This window comes from Humulus lupulus, chromosome 2, assembly GCF_963169125.1.
Source record: "Humulus lupulus chromosome 2, drHumLupu1.1, whole genome shotgun sequence".
Lineage (NCBI taxonomy): Eukaryota > Viridiplantae > Streptophyta > Magnoliopsida > Rosales > Cannabaceae > Humulus > Humulus lupulus.
This window is the reverse complement of record NC_084794.1, coordinates 224,649,643-224,659,573: the sequence shown is the minus strand read 5'-3', so window position 1 is coordinate 224,659,573 and position 9,931 is coordinate 224,649,643.

Genomic DNA, 9,931 nt, shown 5'->3' with positions numbered 1-9,931 from the left:
CCACCATTTATCTTGTACGAATGTCTGGAGGCTTCGTCATATACGATCCTTGTATTGTCATTACCTGTCGGGCACGGACATTGTATACGCACCCTCGTCCTTCTTGTCCTGCATGCTCCTTCCGTACTTGATAAATGCTATCATTTTTCCTAGGCGTGCTTCTCACTCGAGCTTCTTTGTATTCGACTAAGTATAGGCGCTTATGGTCTCAATTGGGATACATACATGAGGTATATCCTGATGGTGGCACCCACTCTAGAAAATAGAGTAGGGCGCCATCAGCAAGATGCATGTTTCCAAGAGGCTTGGGAGGCAAGGACATCGCCGGATGGCCCTATGAAAGCGAGTCGTGAGGGGTCTTTTGGGACCTTGGGCGCGACATCCTTGCTGCATGGCACAGCACCGTTGGCGAGGCGTGTGCCTCGCGAGACCCTCAACATGAGGCATGAGACAAGTTTCATGGGGCGAGGCCCCGTAGGCGAGGCGTGTGCCTCATGAGACCCTCGGCCCGAGGCAAGGGACAAGGTGTTAGGAACGGTTCCTAGTGCGCAGCGGAAGTTGCGGTAATGGTATACAACAAAAACTTTTCATATAAACAACTTTATATGAGGATCCTTTAATATGCAATATGTTAATCAATATATAATATGAATATGAATATGAAAAATAATACGAAAGGATTTACCTATTGTAGCCTATCAAGAGTTCTTGAATCTTTTCGTATATGTTTCGTTGTTCCTATCATTGCTTGAGTACTCAAACCTAGATCTTCCAAGACGTTCTCTACACCTCAAAATGTGGGTGGGCACATAGAGAACAATGATCAATTTTGTGAATCAAAAGTATTCTCAACATATGAGACTTTTGATTATAGGCTAAAGAGAAAAGGTTTTTGCTTTGTGAAAAAGATGATAGTTTCTTCTCTGTAAAACTTGTTTATGGACTTGTCATTTCTATTTTCTATCATATAGAATATATAGACATTATTGCTATAATAATAATAATAATAATAATAATAAAGAAAAATCAATCATCTTTTTATTATAATAATAATAATAATGATAAAAGACAAAGTATAGCATTCCATTTTAAAACCCCTTTTGAAATGTTTTATTAATTTATTAAAAAAAAAAACTTCTAATAACATTAGAAGTGTCACATGCATAGAGCAGTCCAAGCCCTACGCATGTGGCCTATCCCTGAAAAATGGGATTTTGATAGTTTTCAGTTGTTTTTATTTTAATCAATTAATAATTAGAAATCCAAATAAGGTATCATCTTTTTATGGAAAAGTTAACAACTTAAATTTCAAAATTCAAAATTTAAAATTTGAATTTCCATTATCATCTTACTATTAATTAAATACATATAATAATCAAAACCAATTTTGTTTATCCATATTTATTTACTCACACTTAAATAAAATAATTGATTAAAATCAATTTATTCTATTTCTACACAATTTTGAAAATTGCACAAATACAATAATAAATTGTGCAACTTCAATTATCACATAATTGCATATTTATCATGAAGAATAAATATTCTCCCAAATAGTTCATTCATAGTTTAACCCTTGTATCAACTCTTACCTTGATTAGTGTTAATAGAGCCGCTCAAGCTCCAATAAATAAAAGATTATTATAAATATTTGATTCAATAATCATATTTATTAATCTCATGACTATTCCACTATAAATATAAGACTAAACTCTTGAGAATTAAAGACATTTATTTACTAAGTACTTTATTGTAACCATAAAGTGTCCATTGATATAATCATTACATACAAAATAATCCTCTATTGATAATTCATAATTAAATGGGAATAAAATTATCATTTTACCCATGTAATTATGTCTTGATTCCTAATGTACCATCGACTTTAATAGTTCAGGTTAATTCATAATCTGATTATGAATTTGACGTCAATATCCTTTTCAGTTCTAAAAGCCACCCAATAGAGAATCATCATTCAATCTATAAGGAGGTATAGATTCCATATCTGTTAAGCTATGTCCCCAGCCATATACATGATTGAGTCCCCAAAATAATAGTTCTTAACCTGATCATTATGACAAATTGTAACGCATGAATCAAAGGATCAAGTGACATATATTGGAGTTCATAGTAACTTGTAACTTCAGGATGAACATCAGTCTGTATATGATCATTAGTTGGTTTGTTTTATAATACTACGAAATGGTATTTAAACAAGTATTATTAAAACACTTTTAGTCCAGTTCTACATGCTCTCAACATGCAAAGTACCTCTACTAAAGTGTCCTACTACACTAGTAACCCGGATCTAGGTCACATGTATTCATAATACTAGTAGACCGTACTAGCAGTAATTAATCTAAATATTCCATAACTTTATTTTACTGCGAACTATTTAAGTTCATTATCTCAATTTCGATCCTCTCATACCAATATGAGATTGAGACCACATAGATGAACTTGGGACTTTTTCGATATTTACTTAATATTATTAGCAATAATATAGTACAGAAGCTACATATATACAATAATTCAATTAATTTATTTATTTCATTAAAGTCATTGTCTACTACAATTGCTTTAAGGGCACAATTCCCAACACAAGGTGCATGGGGCGAGGCCCTGTGGACGAGGCGCGTGCCTCGCAAGACCCTCAGCGCGAGGCATTCGATAAGGTATATGGGGCAAGACCCCGTGGGTGAGGCCTATGTCTCGCAAGACCCTCGGTGCGAGTTGAGGGACAAGGTGCATGGGGCAAGGCCATGTGGACGAGGTGTGTGCATCGCGAGACCCTTGCCGCGAGGCGCGAGACAAGGTGCGTGGGGAGAGGCTCCTTAGGCAAGGTCTGTGCCGCGCGAGACCCTTTGCGCAAGGTGCAACTTGGTAGGCGAGGCATCAAACCAGGCTTGGTTGTTTCCATCCTGAGACACGAGGTGGAGGGCCATTCTAGTCACGGAGTTTTGGCATCCATATATACCTATAGTAATAATAAAATTAACAAATAATAAAATTGATTTCAAAATATATAAAAAAAAAAAAATTGATTTTAAAATTAAAACTAAACTTTTTACCGTTTTTCCTTGTCTCCTCTTCTTCATCCCACCAAATCTATTCTTTTGTCCTTCCTTTCTTTTATTTTATTTTTTTCTTCTTATTTAATTAAATATATTTTAATTCTTTTAAAAATACCAAAATACATTCAGTAATTTTAAAATTAATAAAATTTTGAAAATATAAAAAATAATTAATTTTTTTTCATTGATTTAAAAATAATAAAATTCCTTGATCCTTCTTGTTTCTCCTTTGTGTTTATTTCTCTTTTGTTGGACTGGTCTTTATATTTTCTCTTCTATCTTTTTCATAAACACACCAATTTACTAAAATATTTTAGCATCTATTAGTTAGGTAAGTCCGTACATATCTCTCTTCTCTCAATTTGTTCATTATCTGATGTATTTTTCTTTTCTTTGAGGTCCACTAATGTGATGGCGATTTGTGAAAGTTTGAAAGATGTTCGTTTCTTTTATGTTGGTTTTATTATATTATCCTGATGTTAGTTTTATATTCTTTTGCAGTTCCTCTTCGTGTCTTTCTAATTTGTTCAATGTTCTTTTCCATTTTTTATAGAAGAAATTGCATGTTTTATGGCTTTTTCTTTACAAGTTTACAAAAATATATGGCTTTTTTCTTTTCAAAAAACTTATTTTATGGCCTTTTTTTTAAAGAATTTTAAAGTTTATGAATTTAGCTTCCCATATTTTATATAAAAGTTTGTTCATGCCATAGTTTTACTCTTGATTAAGTTTATTTAAATTAGAAGGTTATTTTAGTCATTTTAATATTTTTTATTGGGTAATTCTATTTGCACCCCAAAAATATATATAGGCACTACATTAATTAAATAACATTTATTCTTAAAACCATTTAAACATTTTTCTCAGTATTTTTTTGACATTCTATAATTTCATATATTAAACTTGTTTTCATAATTTTTTTAAAAAAAAAGCTTTAACAAATTTTCATATATATTTTATTTAAATATTTAAAATAAATATTATCTATATATATTTTTTAGAATATCATAAACAATTAGAAAAATGTGAGCATAAGTTGAAAAAAATATATCATATATTATTTCTTAATCAAATTTTGGGTATAAATATATTGCCAATTTTTATTTGATTATTTTTATATTAGTTTTATTATACAATATTGGTTTAATATTTTAAAAAAGAAACTTAATATATTTTATTATTTTTATATTGTTTAATCTTTATTTTTTGCAATTTAATGTTACAATTCAAAATCACAAATACGATTTCACTTTACCATTTTCTATTTTCATTTCTTCAACTTCTCTTTTCTATGACGTTTTCTTTTCTTTCTCCTCTCTTTTTCATCGAATCTTTTTGGAGAGAGCCTGTTATTAAGTCGTCTCGCCTTTAACTCAAATTATTTCATTATTTATCATCTATTTTTATTATTGTGCTTACTTTTTTTTACTATATTAAAAAAAATCAAATCAATTGTTTTGTTCCAAATTTTTCTTCTTCGTTTTTTTTTTCAAAGATTGTAACTATTTTTTTTTCTTTGTCTGAGTTAAGTAATGGATGACTTTCACATTTACATATAATTTATGTTCATATTTAAATATTCCTATCAAGGTAACTAGTTACCTATTCACGTTTTCATATCATATATATATATTCATAATTGACTGTTCCCATAAAGGTAACTAGTTACTTATTCACGTTTTCATATCTACTTTTTTTTCTTTCCAAATTTGGATGTTCTTATCAGAGTTATTGGTTACCCATTTAAGTTTTCATATTTAAATTTTCTTCCATATTTGGATATTCTTACTAGGGTAACCCATTCATGATTTCATTAGTTTTTTTTTTTCAGATTTGAATGTCCCCATCATGGTAACTAGTTACCCATCCACGTTTTCATATCTATTTTTTCTTTCCAAATTTGGATGTTCCTAATAGGTTTACTGGTTACCCATTTAAGTTTTCATATCTCTCTTTTTTTCATCTAGATTTGGATGTTCTCACTAGGGTAACCGGTTACCCATTTATGTTTTAATATCAGATGTTTTTTTTTCCAGATTTGAATGTTCTTATCACGGTAACTGGTTACTCAGTCACGTTATCATATCTATTTTTTTTTTTTGATGTTCATATCAAGGTTACTTTAAAAAGAAAAGGTTAAAAAAATTGATTTGAAGTTTTCTACATATAGTTGAAAAAATACTTAAAAAAAGTACAAGAATAAATGATAAAATAGTAAAATAATTATGTAATATTAAAATATATGTGAAAAATAAAAAAAAAATGGAAGGAGAAAAGAGTTAGTAGAAAAAAGAAGAAAAAACAAAAAGAAAAACTAGAAGGAAAAAGAATGAAAAAAAAAATATATATAAACAAATGATGAAAGAAAAAAAAAGATGAAGAAAAAAAAGAGGAAAGAAAACAAAATAAATACAAAAACATTGATAAAAGAAAAAAAAATATGAAGGAAAAAAGGAAAAGAAATGATAAAATGGAAATAAAAAAAACGATAAAGGGAAAAAAATGACAGAATAAAGAGACGAAAAAAAGAAGGAAAAAAATGGCAGAAAAAAATAATAGAAAAATAATAAAAAAATTAAGGAAATAAATAAAAAAAAATTGTATCAAATTTATGGGAAAGAAAATTCCATAATTATGAACTTTCAAATCAAAAAATCCATAAAAAAAATGTGGAAAAGTTTAAAGTCCATATTTTTTTGTAAATCAACCTAAAAAAGTCATAAATATGAAAGAAAAAAAAATTATGTATTGAAACTTGAAAGAAAATCATTTTGGACAATTTTTTTATTTATATAATAAACAAGAAGAAGAAAATTAAAAATAAAATGCTTTTTGTTCATGTTGTCCTTGTTTTCACCAAGTGACATGTTGTATGCATTTACGAGTAATTAATTCTTCACGAAAGCTAATTAAGACCCTAGAGCTTACTTTAAGTACCACAGAGGGAAAGTTTTGCCTCCAATCACCGTTCACCACCACTGGAGGAGTATGTCCTCATGGCAAAACTACTTCCCGGGGACAACGTACCAGGATGTTGCTCCAAGTCATTAACAAGACCGTCTTTCTTACTCATGTCCTCTAGGTATGCGAGAATCATCCTCCGAACCTGGAATACAACTGCCAGGTGTCAATCATAGTGACCCTGGACCACAAGCATCCATCTGACAATTATTGTTGCACAAATTTTGGTATCGATTTCATACATGCTACAAGCAAGATGTCTCACAATGTCACCTGACATGGGAAACACATGCAGCTACCTTCGTGACACTGTCTCACGACGCCATCAGGAGCGTGTTACCCCATAAAGTAGTGGCCTGAAACCTCATAATTGGGCCCACTGAGATACGCAGAGGCCCACCAGCTTTGTAAATGAAGGAATTTACCATTTATTGTACATTTAAATCCCCATTAAGAAATGATAATTGCAATTAGCCCTTACTAGGGATCTAGTTGCCCTCAGTCATCTATAAATAAGGCTAGGGCACACTTTGTAAATGATCCTTCATTCATTTCTTGTTTTCATAGCATTGCCAAAATTGTGCCTGAAAACCTCCATAAGAACTTGAACTTTGCAAGCTCCTCACATCCAGAATAAAAGTGACTTGTGGACTAGGGTTGATTTATAACCTGAACCACGTAAAAACATGTGTCTCAATTTCTATTTTCTTTAAGATTTATTTAATTTATTGTTAGCAAAACAACTAGTCAATATTTTGGTACTTTCATTGAGAGCTTAACGAAAGTTGTAGCAATGGTAACCACAAAAATAAATCTCCCCGACGATGCTCCTTCCACCCTTGCTTTGGGGGGGGGGGGGGGGGGAGAACCAAGCCGACTACCTCAATTAGATGATCCAAAGGTGGCCCATGATGAATATTATGATGGTAATGATGCGTATGACGGTCGGGACGAAGACGACTATCAAAGTGAGTATTCTTAGTTGTACCAGACGGAGGAGCCACCAGAAGTGGTGGCCCTTAGAGGTCAAGTAGCCTCCAAATCGCTTTCTGTTCGGTTTGATGGCCTTATAAAACCATGTCGGACATGTAACACGATTTTATATTGTCAATAAAAGTAGTATAAATCATTTAGTTTGACAACTGTCTTGTATGCTTGTTTTATTACATGATTATTGAAATAATACAAACATTTATAAAATCTTGAGCATATGGATAATTACAATTATAGTGACTAGGTCACAGTGGATTATAGTTATAATTATATGTTCAAAAGAACGAGACCTAAGATTAAGTCAGTCTATTGGATTTTCATTAATTAAGCAATCTACCATATGATCTACTTACACATTCGGTGTGTGATATCTTGTCCAAGGCATTGACCAAGTAGATAAGATCAGATGTATTGGTTACATTGGACTATGACCAATATTGATTATTAATTGATAAATAAGTATCGTTGTTATCGAATCTAATCAATGTCAAAACGTTGACCACAGGTTAAGTCGATCTTAATTCTGAGTGGTAATATTCTGCTAATTATATTATTTAAATCTTTTTACTTGGTCGTTACTAGCTTACCCTACGATTTCGCCCATACTTACATCTTGGAGATTTAGTAGTGTAATTGAGTGGAGCATTATTCATAGATATAAAATCTATAACTTCTGTATGAGAAGTGAAAATATGATTTCCTTAATTGCTTCGTTCAAAATGTTAAATGATTGAGATCCCATTTTTGTGATTAAGTTCATGGAAATATCATTTATAAGGAACTTAGTGGGAGTTAAGGATAAAATACTGATGAGGGGTAAAATAGTAATTTGCACCTAGCTCGTTAGTAAGTCATCAATAGAGGGTTGACTGACTGTAATGGTTATAACAATGGATAATGAATTTATGGTTTGGAAAATACGTTCTATGAATTCAAGAGTTAATTTTCCGAGTCTATAGTGGAGTAACGAGGAATTAATATGGTAATGAAATTATTCGTAAATAAATTCATGGTAACCTATTGGAGCTTGATTTCATGGATCCATGGTCCCTGCATCACCTTTGAGTAAATCATCTAGAATGTCTCAATTAATTGATTTAATTTTCAATTAGGATTTTTAAAGTTGACTAGGTCAATTTTGGAAAATTTACAGAGATTTGAGATTTAGAGAATAAAAGAGAATCTTTGGGTAAATTTATTAATATTGATAAATTGGTATTAATATAGATAAATAATATTAAATCAACTTTTAAATTATAATTAGTTAATTTTAATAAGGATTTAATTAATTAATTAAAAAAATAAATAAAAGGTTTTGAATTTAGGACCAATAGGAATTTAAATTCAAAACAAAGAGATTAGGCCCAAGTTCATTTGTGGGGGCCTAAGTCTTTTATTTATTTATTTTTTAATTAATTTAATTTTAAATTTAATTAAAGCCCACTAAGTTGCCTATTGTTATACCCAAATTTCAAGCATGAGGAATTATGATCCTGAAATCTAGGCTCGTTAGGTGTAAGCTCGAAATATGCACAATCCTCATATGATTCTCCAGTCAGCCAGTTTCGATGTAACTAACGATCTCGTGAGCTCATGCAGTATGTAGCCTCGAAGATGATTTGAGCTTACGAGGTAAGGTCGCAACAGCAAAGGGTTCAACACTTGTATATATTTCCTGATGTATCTCTTGTCCTCGGACAAGATGATCCGAGCTCGAGAGGCATAAGCTCGAATATGATGACTCCATCAATAACTTGTGGGGAGAAAAGGTGAAGCAAGAATGACGAGCTCGTGCTTTACAAATAATCTCGAGGGCATAATAAACCCAATATCTAAGCAAGTCGGTTACGTGTGAATGTATTTATTGTTGTAAAATCCCTATGTTTAAGATAAATGATGTAATTAGTTATCCAATCCCACATTCTAAAGGATATTATCATACACATAAAAGGTAATGCATCAAGTGGCATTATATTATTTGATTCATAGAACATCTTCCCGAAATATGTGGGAAAGAATTCTGAAACCTTCTCTATAAATAGAGAAGGAAACTCCATTTGTAAGGGGCGAAATTTGGAGATCTTGAGAGAAAACTCTAGGCAACTATTCTCTGAAAGTTTCCAGGAAACTCCAAATAATTAATAATATAGACTCGTGGACTAGGCAGATTTTTAACTACTGAACCACATAAAAAGATCCTGTTGTCATCTTCTTATTTCATTTCCTCTGATATATTCTTGTTTAATTGCTCTCCTTTTTAAGTTGGCGAAAAACAGCGTCAACACCTATATAAGGAATATGATACTAGGGTTTTCAAAAAGTCAGTCTCAGTTGATTCATTGGGTAAGTGAAAACCTAGACAATCTAATCATTTCTTAACCACTATCTCTTCTTCTCTTTTTGATCTCTATCTCATGTGTTGAGAACCAGCCCACACTAGTTCTAGGTTGATCAAAGGCTTGTTGAGGAAGACTATGTTGCTGATCTAGTTCAATCTTTTGACAATACTCTGCTACATAAAGGAATCAAGGATTAGAGAGATTGAAGGAAGGAGTTGTTCTAGCTCTGCTGCGTATATGTAAGTTTCTGTACTTAACTATGTTTTATATCCATTTCATAGGAGCATGTGTTTAGGAATTTACATGTCTGTTTGATAATTTGTAAATTACATGAAAATAAATAAAAATCATGTAATATGTATTTCCTACAATTGGCCTCAGAGCCATAGGTTGCTAGTTTATTTTGATGAATGAACATGTTTGAAATTGATTGATATGTTAGTATGGTAATTGGATGTTTAGCAATAATTTGTTTTTTTTTTGTTTGTTTTAGGATTGAAAAACTACACATGTTATTTTGAATTTTTTTTTGGACTAATTGGGAAGTATGCGTGCTGGGCACGC